Genomic DNA, 12,733 nt, shown 5'->3' with positions numbered 1-12,733 from the left:
CGGATCTCCTAGACCTGAAGTTACAGATAGTTGTGAGCCACACATCATGGATGCTGGGACTTGAACTCCAGTCCTCAGCAAGAGCAGCACACGCTCTTAACCACTTGGCCATGTCTCCAGCTCCGATAAAGTGCATTTTAAAACTCTGTTACTAATATTATACTTAGTGTTGAAACACTGCATGCTTTTCTCTAAAACTGAGAAAAAAAGGTTTCTGTTTTCTTCTGTTTAATGTCATATAGCCAATGCAATAAGATAAGAAAAAGGCTTAGGACTGCTTGAAAAGGGTGACAAAATTGTCTTTGCAGATAAAGATAAATTTATAGAAAAAATTCCAACAAACGTGCAAAAAAAAAAAAACTCACCAGAACTGAAAAATGAGATGAACAGACTTGGAACACAAGGTTTATGTTTTAAACTGTGCTTCCTCATACTAACAAACAATTAAAAACAAAATCTAGAAAACAATAGTTCTAAGGTTGAAGTGATAGCTCAGTGGATAAGGAACCAAACTGAAGCCATTTTGAGTAAAACTTCCATTTTGAATAGAGGTCAAATAAAGTTTAAGTTCCAAAGACCTCCTGGGTAACTGACATCCCGCTCAGCAGAGAGAGGCATGTACCTGGGTAACTGACTCCCTGATTGGCAAGTTGAGATATGAACGCTAGGCAAGTTGCCCCACAACAGTTGAATAAGCCAACCAAGGAGAACAGGACACGGATACCACAAAGACTTCTTCCTAAGGAAGTCCCCTTTCCATACATCCTGACTGGTGGGGAAACACAACTGTAACTTGGCACAGATATTGGTGGTGTTCAAGGTTAAAAGCTCTGTAATATTCTGGCTCCAGGTTCAGCTCGCAAGTCTGTTCTGCGACCCTGACTGATCAGGGGTGGCCTGATTTTTATCATCTGCATTGACCTGATGTTGAATTGTGTTGGATCTAAACTGACCTCAAAACAGTGCCTACCATGCAAGTCTGAGACCAGAGATCAGATTTCTAGAACCCACATTGAAAAGCCAGGCAGGTATGGCAGCTGCTGTCAGCAATCCCAACATGGGAGACCGATGGGGGATCCCTGTGACAAGCTGGCTAGCTAGACTAACCAGAACTGGCTGACCCCAGGTTCAGACCACACCTCAATAAACACCGTGGAGGGGCTGATGAGCCAGCTCATTGGGTAAAGGCACTTGCTCCCAAGCTTGAAGACCTGAATGGAACCTACATGCTAGAAGGAGAGAACCAGCTCTTGCAAATAAATTGTCCAATATACTGCATATGTGTTGTGACATGCATTGTCACTCAGAGGGGAGGGAGAGAGGGGGTAAATAAATCTTAAGAATATTTAATGGAAAGCAATCAAGGAAGACATTTAGCATCAACTTCAAGCCTCCACATGCACATACACAGACACAGAGCTATGTAGCCCACACACAAATGACATGTAAAATAATAATAGTAGTGGTACTAAAAATAACATCTAACAGAATTTGTGTAAGACATTCACACTGAAGACTTACAAAACATTGCTGAGAAAAATTCAGAGACTAGAGATGTACCGCAGCCGTAAAGCAGACAGCTCCGTGTGAAGTTGCTGACGCTCCCCAGCAATCTACATAGAGATCAATGAAAAATCTAGTCAAGGACCAGTGGGCCCCTGTCATAAATTGACATTCTGTTTCAAAGGGAAATGAAATAAGACGTAGGGCACAGGGTCTTACACGCCTTGATTTTATGACTTACAGCAAAGCCATGGTGCTCACAGAGTGTGGTTTGAGATGAGGATGAACACATAGATCAATGAAGCTGACGTGACAGAAGGCTGCTCAACACACATCATTTGATTTCAGACAAAAGATCCATGTAATCCAGTGGGGGGGGGCATTTGCAACAAATGGCAGTGGGAAACTTCATGTGGTGAGAGGAGGGGATATTTTATATCAAATTTAACTTGAGGGACTGAAGAGATGGCTCAGCAGCTAAGAGCACTGGTTACTTTTCAGAGGACCCAAGTTCAATTCCCAGCACCCACAGGGTAGATTATACCTACATCCAGGGGATTACCATGCCCTCTTCTGACCTCTGCTGGCACCAGGCATGCATGTGGTACATACACATACAGACAGACAAAACACGTATGCACGCAAAAGTAAATAATTTTTCAAGCTTTAACTTGTAGTGAACCATAAATGTAAGTATAAGACCTGATTTTGGAACTATGAAATTCTGGAAGGGAGCAAGAGTGCTTTTTTGATTATTATTATTATCTTCAATTATAAGAGGTTTTAGGGCACAAAAACTAAACACTGTCTCTCAAGGTCACATTTAAAACAAGGCCAAGGAACCAGGTTTACCATTCCTGCATTCAGAAAGCTAAGGTGGAAGGATCTAGAATTGTAAGTAAATCTGGGCTACACGGTGAGACGGAAGGCGAGAGAAAAAGAACAGGCAAACTCTCGAGTGTGTTTAAGGAGAATCCCATCTCCTGTCCATTTCTACACAGGCTCTCGGAGCACCTTCATCTTCTTAACCCAAGCCCTCAAAATAACCAACTCATTCTCTCCCCAAAACCCTTCTGTGTGTGGGTATGTGTGTGTGTGTGTGTGTCTGTGTCTGTGTGTATGAGTGTGTGTGTCTGTGCATACGTGTGTTTGTGTGTGAATGATTTAGTGAATGGGTATGGGAATGGTTGTGTAAGCATGTGTGTCTCTCTGTGTGTATGTGTGTGTTTGTGTGTAAATGAATGAGTGTGTATGTGTGTATGTTCATGAATGTGTATATATCTAAGTGTATACATATGGGGGTCTGTGGGTCTGTGCATGTGTATGTATGTGAGAGTGTGTGTCTATGTGTATATGCATGTGTCTATGTGTGTGTATGTCTCTGTGTGTGTTTTTGTGTTAGTGTGTGTCTGTATGTATGTGACTATGTGAGTGTGTGTTTGTGCCTGTGTATATGTGTGTATATATATATGTGTATATGTATGTGTGAGTATGTGTATGTCTGTGTATGTATGTATGTATATGTGTGTACATATATATGTATGTGTGAGAGTGTGTGTCTGTGTGTATAGGTATGTGTATGCATATATTATGAATATATGTATATATGTATGAGTGTGTGTGTGTGTGTGTGTGTGTACAGAAGCAGATGTGCCATGGTATGTGCAAAAATCAAAAAACAACGTGCAAGTCCCACAGGGAGCTGGGACAGGACCTGTGCAGCTTAGTCTTCATCAGCTTCACACAACTTAGAGTGACAGAGAAGAGGGAATCTCAGCTGAGGAACTGCCACCATCAGACTGGCCTGTGGGTGTGTCTAATGATTGACATGGGAAAGGCCAGCCCACTTGGGGAGTGATAGCCCTGGGCAGGTGGTCCTGGGGTGTATAAAAAGACAGGCTGGACAAGCCATGGGGAGCAAGCCAATAAGCAGCACTCCTCCATGGCCTCTGTTTCACTTCCTGCCTCTAAGGTCCTGCCTTAAACACCTGCCCTGACTTCCCACAATGATGACCTGACACCTGGAAGTGTAAGATGAAATAAGCCCTTTTGTCCCTGGGTTGTTTTGCGGGTATTTATCCCTGAAGCAGATAGCAAGGTAGGGCAGTGCCTGACTTGCCTTCACTGATTCAGATGCTGACAGGAGCTAATCAGCTAAATGAGCAACTGCACAGTTATGCTTCCGGTACCACCAGGACCCGCCTGGGAGATAGACAGTGAGGGAGTTTCATTCTCTTTTGCAAATGAAAAATCTAAGGCTCAGGGAAGAAAAATAAGTTGCCCAAGGCCACCGGCTGGCAGAAACAAAGCCGACTCCTTACTGGTGCCCTTTCTCCATGTATGCTGCTCCACTTCTCAAGCAGAGCAGCCCAACTTGGCCCCGGCACAGAGGGGTGCGAGCAGACACCTGGCGCCTCTCACCCACCCTTGCCCTTCAATCTCCTGTCCCCTCCTCTCTGGTCTCCCTTCCTTAATGTGCAGGCCAGATGGTGCCATGCTAAGAACAGATATAATAGATTTGAATCGGACCTCTAACCTGGCTATGTGATGCTGAGCAACATATTTTTCTGAACCTCATCTCTAAAGTGGGGATCAAACGGTGTTCACCCTAAAAGGCGAGATAAGGATCTAGCAAGTGTGCAGGTATGTGTGCTCTAGGCATCTGTGTTTTACTATTTCTCTCTCTCTGCTGTGTGACCCATATTGGTGTGCCCAATCTCCTATTGGGGAGTATTTCTGCCTATAGCCCAAACGAGGTCCCAAGAAAAGCAGGAGGGACCTTCATGATCCAGCAGTAGTTAGAAGAGAGACATCGGAGATCTGTGATGGAGGGCTAAAGCTGAATAGTAGGGGCAATACACAATCTCATCCTGGACAAAAAGGATGGCTAAGAGTGGCCAGCACTCATGCACCAAAGGACCTGGCCCTTGAAGAGCAGAGGGTGACACTTAGTCGTTTGCCAAGGCAGGTGCCTGTGGTAGGATTTGCTGAGGGACTCTTATATGCCAGACCAAAGTCAAAGAGCCCCAATTCTGGGTCCATAGGCTGGCATCAGACATGGGGAAAGTCTTGGGTCTTCACATCCTAGGCAAGGAAAGGGCACAGAAAACCTGGCATCCAATCAATGCACAGTGGCCATTCGAGAGCAGTCATGTGACCCCTCTGAGCTTCCTTTTCCTTGGTTATGAAAGGCTGTGGTTCTAAATGCCCTGCTAGTGGCTGTGAACATTCAGTTTAAAGGTGGCAGGAAAGAGGGCCTTGGTGAACCACAAGAAACTCTGCGGTGCATCCCTCTGGCACTGGCTTCATGGTAGAGCTCCCACCACTACCTTCTTCTTGCCCCACCTCTTGTCTTCTTATCCCACAGTCACAGAAAATTCCTTACCAATGAAGATTCCAGACAGACTGACAGACAGTCAGACAGACACACACACACACACACACACACACACACACACACACACATACACACACACACACCAAAGCAATCTGGCAGCATGGTCCTGCTGAGCTTCCAATCACCCTTCAGTGCAACCTGGAGCTACCCCATTGCTGGGCCAGAGCCCTCCATCATGAGGGGAGGGACCACCGTGTTCAATTCTCAGCAGTGCCTACACCTGTCAGCTTCATGTTGGTAGTGTGAGATCAGCCACGATGGGACTATTTACACCACAGAAATTGGCAAACAGGACAAATCAGGGTCCCACTGCTTGAGCTAACAATCCAAATCTCCTTCCAGTGGCCAGGAACTGAGCAGCTGGCTTAAGCAGATTGCCCAGCAAACTCAGCATCCGGCTGCTTTCCAGGGATTCACCCCTAATTAATATGGATGCACACCTGGCCAGCAGCAGGCCACAACCCGCATATCAATGCTCATGCGCATGAGTATACCCACATAGCCTCTGTCTAGTGTATCCCTGGACATAGTCAGAGAAGGGAAGGAGACAGACCCCCTGCTCTTATCAATTACAGGAACAAGCTCTGAGCCCCTTCTGGCCTGAGTGGTACCAACACCCTTCCCCTGTATTCCTGCTCTGCCACCTCAGCCACATTAAGATCAAAGGAGAACTTGGCAAACCTCCAGCATCTCAAGGCTGCCACTAAAGGGCAGACTTTTACTCTATAAATGTTGTGTTTGGGGTGTCCTTCCCACTGAGACTAAGGGTCTGATGCCCTCTGAAGCTAGTCCACATGACACTACCTCCTCTGCCCTCTTATACATCCCATAACCTAGATGACCTCTCCACTGAGGCCAGGGGAGATGTCTGGGAGACATCAAGGGCTGCTCCGGAGAGGGGTCTAGGCCAAACTATTGCCCTGCATGCTGTTCCCCCTCTACATGGTTCTGTTTGATGTTGCTGCTGTCTTCCAAATCACACATTCAGGTACCTCGCTCTGCCTCCCAATGTACTGTGTACAAGTTTCCAGTCTAAGACTTGAGAGTATGACCTTGAATATCCTCGAGAGGTTATGGAGGAAAAAATCAGCCATGTGTTTTAAAAGTCATTAAGATGGGCCCTACAAAGATTGGTAGCTTTTTTAAAAAGTCTTATCAGACGTGTTAGGCAAGTCTTTTATACTTGGGAGACAGAGGCAGGTAGATCTCTGTGAATGTAAGGACAATCTGGTCTGCATAGCAAGTTCCAGGCCTGCCAGGGCTATATAATGAGACTCAAACCAAAACAAAAGGGGGGGCAGTGTTTACCATACAGCCCAGCCCAGCTTCAAACTGTCTAGATGCCCAGGCTGGCCTTGAACTCTAATCCTCCTATCCCAGCCTCCCAAGCTCTGGTATTACAGGCATACAACACCATGCCCAGCTGGCTTGGTTTCACTGCCTGTTGTTGTGATTAAATACCCTGACGAAATGTATTTGCCTCACAATTCCAGGTTGCAGCCCATCACTGTGGGGGAAGTTAAGGTGGTAGAATCTTAAGTAAGAGGGACATTACAGTCAACATCCAGAGCAGAGAGCAAAGCATGCATGCTAGTGCTCAGCTCCATCTCTCTACTCATGCAATCCAGGATTCCCCACCAGAGGGAATGGTGCTGCCCACAGTGGACAGATATTCCCACTAATCTAGGCCATTTCAGACAGAGAGGTCAACTTAATCTAGGTGATCTCTCACTGAGACTCCCTTCTGGGTCACTCTAGTGTGACAAGTTGACAAACCACCATATCAGCTAACTGGTATGTTTATGAAAAGCAGGAGTTTGGACCTCATGACAAACTCTGAAGGAGGACAATGAGAAACAGGGCAAGAGACACCATGCACAGACAAGAAGGTCTTCCTAGGCAGGCCATCTTCACAGTCCTAGGAGTCAGTAGATCATGGGGTGTGATTAGGCGGTGTGGCCTTGTTGGAGGAAGTGTGTCAGCGGGGGGGGGGGGGGGGGGGGGGGGGGGGGGGGTGGCGGGGTGAGCTTTGGCGTTTCAAATGCTCAAGCCAGACCTAATGTAACTCTCTTTCTGCTGACTTCGGATCTGGATGTAGAATTCTCAGCTACCATATCCGCCTTCCTACCACCATGCTTCCTGCCATGACGATAATGGACTAAACCTCCGAAACTATAAACAAGCCCCAATTAAATGTTTTCTCTTATAAAAGTCGCTGCGGTGATGGTGTCTCTTCCCAGTAATAGAACACTGACTAAGACAGGCACCCACTGCAGTGAGGCAGTATTGCTGGTAGTATCTACTGCAGCTGCCCAGCTGGCCAGCACACACTCTCTGTGAAGAAGTGAGAGATGTACATGCTCAGAGGCAGCATAGTTTCAAGGTCCAACGGATGCTGCTTGTCCCCTCAGACAGGTGAGGAAACCGTGGTAGTCACAGAAATGCCCCCCATAGGCTCATATAGTTGAATGCTTGGTAAACAGGAAGAGGTAACCTGACAGGGGTTAGGAGGTGTGTCCTTGTTGGAGGAAACATGTTGCTTTGGGAGAAATAGAGATTCAGGACACTTACTAAAAAGTCCAACAAGCTAATCATGGGGCCATACCTAAAACCAAAGCCTCTCTCACCAACAAGAGAAGAGCACTCCACAGTCAAACTATTCTCAAATGTATGCAGGATTCTGGGAGGCCTGGGAGGTGGGGGAGCTCTCCACCCTCCCATCCTCCCCAGAGAAAAGCTTCAGACCAAGGTCCCTCCCTGTGTTAATCACGTTTCTCACTGCTTTGACAAAGTGCTGGACGAAAGCAACCTAAGCAAGGGCTGCTCATGGTTTAAGGTATAACCATCATGGCAGCGAAACATGGTACTCATGCCGCTGTGGCTGTGACAGGTTAAGCTGTACCCGTGGTCATGAAGCCGAAAGGTGATCGCAGCAATGAATGCTGGGAGTCAGCTTTCTCCCAGAATTATCATCCCGGAACCCCATGTTTTCCCTCCTCAGTTAAACCTCTGGAAACACTGCCCTACCCACACCCCAGACACAACCCAGAGGTGTGTCTCCTAGGAGACTCTAAATCCAGTCAAGTCAGGCAGTGAACAGGACTAGCAAAGGCATCAGGCAGCTCTCAGGCAGCCCCATAGCTGGGCCCCAGGTCCACACCCAGTGAAGCCCACTGTTGGGGGTGGAGCTTGGCTCTGGCCCGGTCAGCAGCTCCTCTTGTAGTGCTTAAGTACGGCTGTAAGGGAGGCTCATGAACTAGAAAGTACCACAGTGGCTCTGAGACAGGCTAGTTCATGGTACCAGCCTCTTACACAAGTACAGCTGAGGAACGGGTAGGTGCTCCCACCCCACTCCAGAGGGCACAGGCCCAGCAGACAACCTCTCCTCAGAAATGTGAAGTACAAATGTAGGTGTAAACTGACATCCACTCATTCTATACAAAGTCCTAGGGAATGTCAACGTTACGCGTGTTTCTTTAATTCCTTATGATTTTTAAAATATCCATACAAAGAGAAAAATAGTGTTTGGTTTTCAATTTGACCTTTACCCTTCATCAAAATATGATATGGTTGCTTATCATAATATATATATTTATATAATATAAATATACAATATATATTTATTTATAACATAGAGTTAACATAATATATAACATAAATATAACATAATATATAAAATATATAAATGTAGTTTTATATATATATGTGTGTGTGTGTGTGTGTGTGTGTGTGTGTATGTGTGTGTAAAAAGAACTAGGTTGGCAAAAAGGCTCAGTGGGTAAAAGTGTTTCCCCTAAAAACCTTACAACCTGAGTTGGATCCCAAGAATCCACTATAGTAGGAGCAAGCTAGCTCCAAAAGTTATCCTCTGACCTCTGTGCAGGAGTGTATGTGCATGCACACACATACATGGGCATGCACACACATACATGGGCATGCACATACACTTACACAGTCCTTACAACATTTATCCCTACAGTAGCCCTAGGGAGTGTGTGTTATAATCGACCCTTTACAGGTGAGACAATTGAGTCTCAGACATCCAGCAATGAAACAGAGGAGCTGGGATGCCAACCAGGCCCTCAGGTACAAAGCCTGGGACTCTGACCATCAACCACATCATCTACAAAGCCTTTTTCCTTTCTTCCTCATATACACATCCTAACCACAGTTTCCCCCTCCCTCTACTCCTCCCAGCCCCACCCCAATATCCCCTATCCCCAATCTACTGTTCCTCCATTTCCCTTTAAAAAAAAAAAAGAGAGCAGGCTTCCCAGGAATTTCAACCAAACGTGCCATAGCGAGCTTCAATAAGACTAGGCACAAACCCTCATATCAGGGCTGGGAGAAGCAACCTAGTAGGAAGAAAAGTGTCCCAAGAACAAGTGAAAGAGTCAGAGGCACCCCCACTCCCAATGTTAGGAGTCCCACAAAACCGCCAGGCTAACAACCATAACATATATGCAGAGAACTTCGGACAGAACCACGCAGGCTTCCTGATTGTTAGTTTAGTCTCTGTGAGGACCTGTGAGCCCTACTTAGTTGTGTTTTTTTGGGCCATACTCTCTTGATGTCCTTGACCCCTCTGGCTTCCAGAATTTTTCCTCCTCATCTTCAGCAGGATTCCCTGAGCTCCAAGGGGAGGGACTCAATGGAGATCTCCAATTTGGGCTCTCTCTCTCTAGTGTTTGACTGTAGTCCCTGCATCTGCTCCCATCAGCTGCAGGAGGAAGCTGATTAGGCTGGGCAGCAATCTGTGAGATTATAAGGATAGCATTAGGAATCATTTTATTTGTTTTTCTATCCTAGCTCTGTGGCCTATCCAGCCTCTGGTTCGTAGTCATCCAGGAAGCATTGGGCATGGGCTCCCCTCATTATCTGGACCTCAAATTAGACCAGTCCTTTGTTGGCCACTCTACAAAGCCTTTTAACCTCTGAAATTCTTGCTGATTTTTTTTAAATGGCAGTAAAATAAATGTTGTACAACTAAATGATCAAACAAAATGCTTACCCTCCCACACCACCATGGGTTTAATTTTTTTTTTAAGATCTTTCTTCCTTTACTTGGAATTGAAGAATTTTGGCAGTAATAGACTACAAAGAACAGAGAGACCAGAAACATTCTCAGAGCAACAGACCCCAGTCCAGACACCAGTACAGATAGATACCCTTATCTGTTCTTGTCCCTTCCTGAGTCCTCGGCCCCTAGAAAGAGAGAAACACAAGCTTGGGCTGCCCTCTAGTGGCTGTGATCATAATTACATCCAACGCCTTCATCTCAGTGGATGGCTACCTTCTACGGGCATACCTAATGTGGAGGCACCAGACCCTGAGAACCCAAGGCTCTGCCCAGTGCTGGAAGCTGAGGCTGCACACTGTGGCCAAAGGCCAAAACACACCCCACCACTGACAGGGTGTCCGAATCAGGTCTCATGGATGCACAGCTCAGTTGACAGTGATATCATGGTCAAAGTCCTCACTTTGATTCCCAGCGTCAGATAAAACCAGGCAGGGTACCACAAGCCTAAAATTCTAGCACTAAGAGAAGTAGAGGCAGGAAGGTCAGAAGTTCAAGGTTATCTTCAACTACATAATGAGTTAGAGGCCAGTCTGGGCTACATGAAACTCTTTATACAGGGGTAGGGGTCACTTCTATCCTCAAAAAGACACGCACCCCCTCCCCAACTTCTCCTTCGGACCTAAGAAACTCCCTGTCAGTCCCAGAACAGGACAAGGTACCTCTATGAAATATCAGATGTGGAGGAAGCCACCTGCCAACAGACACCAAATAGCACATAAACCCTGTGGGGCCATCAGACAGTAAGGTCTGTCTTGTGTCCTGAGATGGCAGGTGGTATGTATGCCTGGAACTGGGGAGGTGGCCCTTCACAGTTCCATCAGGTCTGAGAGTTGGGGCAGTGTGGAGTCATGGGCAGTCCCTCTCCAGTGAAGGCAGCCGGGTCTCCCCTCCACCATTCTTACTTCGGAAGCTAGCTGAGCCAGTGTGGCCCTTCCCCCACCCCCAAGGCCGGAGTGCATTAGCAGCCTGCAGGCTGTCAGGAGCAGTTGCAGACGCCCCATTTATATTCCTAAGTAGAGGACTTGTTAATATGGAGCCTGCCTCTGGGGAAATGGGAATGTGCAGGGTGAGAGATGACAAATCACAGCCCAGTGGCCAAGCTGAGAGCACTAATACCCACTTACATCTCATTTATTAGCCCTCACTGGCCGGCCAGCCTTGGCTACCATGGGGCTAAAGGCTGGCCCTCCAGGAGCCCCTTTGGCTCTGAGAAACTCAGGCACTAGTGGCAGGTGGCAGGTGGCAGGTGACCTCTCCTGCCAGCAAGTCACTAAAAAGCCCATGCAACAGATAACCAAGGTCCCAGTCCAGCCCCACAAAGTAGACAAGAGTGAGTCCCAAACCAGTTCTCATTCCTTGGGACACAACTCCAGCCCTGAGTTTCAGATGAAAGGATTGAGGGTTGGAACATCTCTAGTTCATTTGGTCACACCTAGCCTCCACATGGAAACCAGGCAGGGTACCATTGGACTATGGCAATGGCAAGATACCCCACAACCCTACCCACACTCCTAAGCTTACACACACCCACACAGCACAGCCTGCAGGCAGGGCAGGGCCTGGGCTGGGCTGGTTGGACCCTTCTTCCTCGTGTGGCTGGAGCCTGGTCCCCAGTAGAGCAAGTGTGCAGCTTGAGTAATGGCGGGCACAGATCCACCCGAATCCTGATAAGGGAGAATAATAACTTGTCAAAGATATATATGATATGTGTTTGCTTTCCCGACGGAATATCTATGGGGCTAATTCATCAAGCCAGCGGGCTGGCTGGAGACCCAGGGAGGAAAGCCAGGAGGGAGAAGCACGTGATCGCTAGTGCCCCAGTGGAAGGAAGGGAACCCGCGTGGCCTGCGTGGTTCACTAGAAGCTCACCAGGGCCCTGGCAAGCCCTGAAACTGACTGTCCTGGGGTTCACCTGACGGCAGTCTGTGTGAAGCTCCCGGTTCGAGGACCTGGAAGTTGAGCAGATAGAGTGACCCCCTCCTGGAAGGGAATCAGCCGACTTCTGTCTCCTCCCACTGCCTTGGCCCTGCCACCTGCACTCTGAAAGACAGCGTGACAGGAGTACGTACTAAGAATGCTAAAGTGAAGGAAAAAAGAAAAGTAAAAAGAGAAAAAGAAAAGAAAAGAGATATAAGTTTAAAAATAAAAGAAAACCCATCCACCCACCCGGAAGCACTTGACTCAGAGTATCCCACCTGCTGCCGACCCATAAGGGGCGGGGCTCTCTCTGTGGGTTCCTTAGTGTTCCTGATAGACAGCTCCCCAACCCAGTCTCTGCTTTCCTCCTTTTTGTCACAGTAATAAAAATAACTGAACTGATACGCATCATTACAGCACCCCACACACTCATCTCCCAGGGATTTACCTGGCACTCAGAGCCAGAGACCAATCTCCAGGCAGGAACGCCAACACTCAGCATCTCAAAGGGAATTGCCTCTGGAGTTTTGACTCTCTTCTTGCCCGTCCCAGCCCCCAGGCCCCAGCCCCAAGTCCCGATGCACCTGATCCTCTAGTCTGTTTCTTCCCAGTTACTCCAGTGTTCTAGAGTGACAGTTGCCATCCCTTCAACACAGGGTGAAGGTCCTAACAGACACCAGGCCCAATCTTGGCACCATGTACATACTAGAAAGCAGAGATGAAAGGCCACCATTATTGGGCTCATGGAATGTGGAGACACTTCCCCAACTGCCATCAGCTCTCCCCTGCCCTGCTGCCCTGAGGCCCAGCAGCCTGAAGGGTTAACGCCTGACACA

General features: G+C 47.4%; 1 long non-coding RNA gene across 2 annotated transcripts; it reads right to left on the bottom strand.

Annotated features, from left to right (window-relative positions):
- Positions 1-11,512: 11,512 nt before the first annotated feature.
- On the bottom strand, positions 11,513-12,475 carry LOC116073140. Of its 2 annotated transcripts, none has more exons than XR_004111689.1 (3): positions 12,346-12,475; positions 11,893-12,057; positions 11,513-11,644 (listed from the first exon to the last, which is right to left on the bottom strand). It is a non-coding gene; the product is annotated as an uncharacterized LOC116073140 (long non-coding RNA). The 2 variants fall into 2 exon arrangements; XR_004111690.1 differs by having other exon boundaries at positions 11,893-12,020.
- Positions 12,476-12,733: the final 258 nt, after the last annotated feature.

The sequence above is a fragment of the Mastomys coucha genome, unplaced genomic scaffold, assembly GCF_008632895.1.
Source record: "Mastomys coucha isolate ucsf_1 unplaced genomic scaffold, UCSF_Mcou_1 pScaffold23, whole genome shotgun sequence".
Lineage (NCBI taxonomy): Eukaryota > Metazoa > Chordata > Mammalia > Rodentia > Muridae > Mastomys > Mastomys coucha.
Note: the sequence above shows the minus strand (reverse complement) of the source record. Positions and strands in the feature narration are given on the sequence as shown.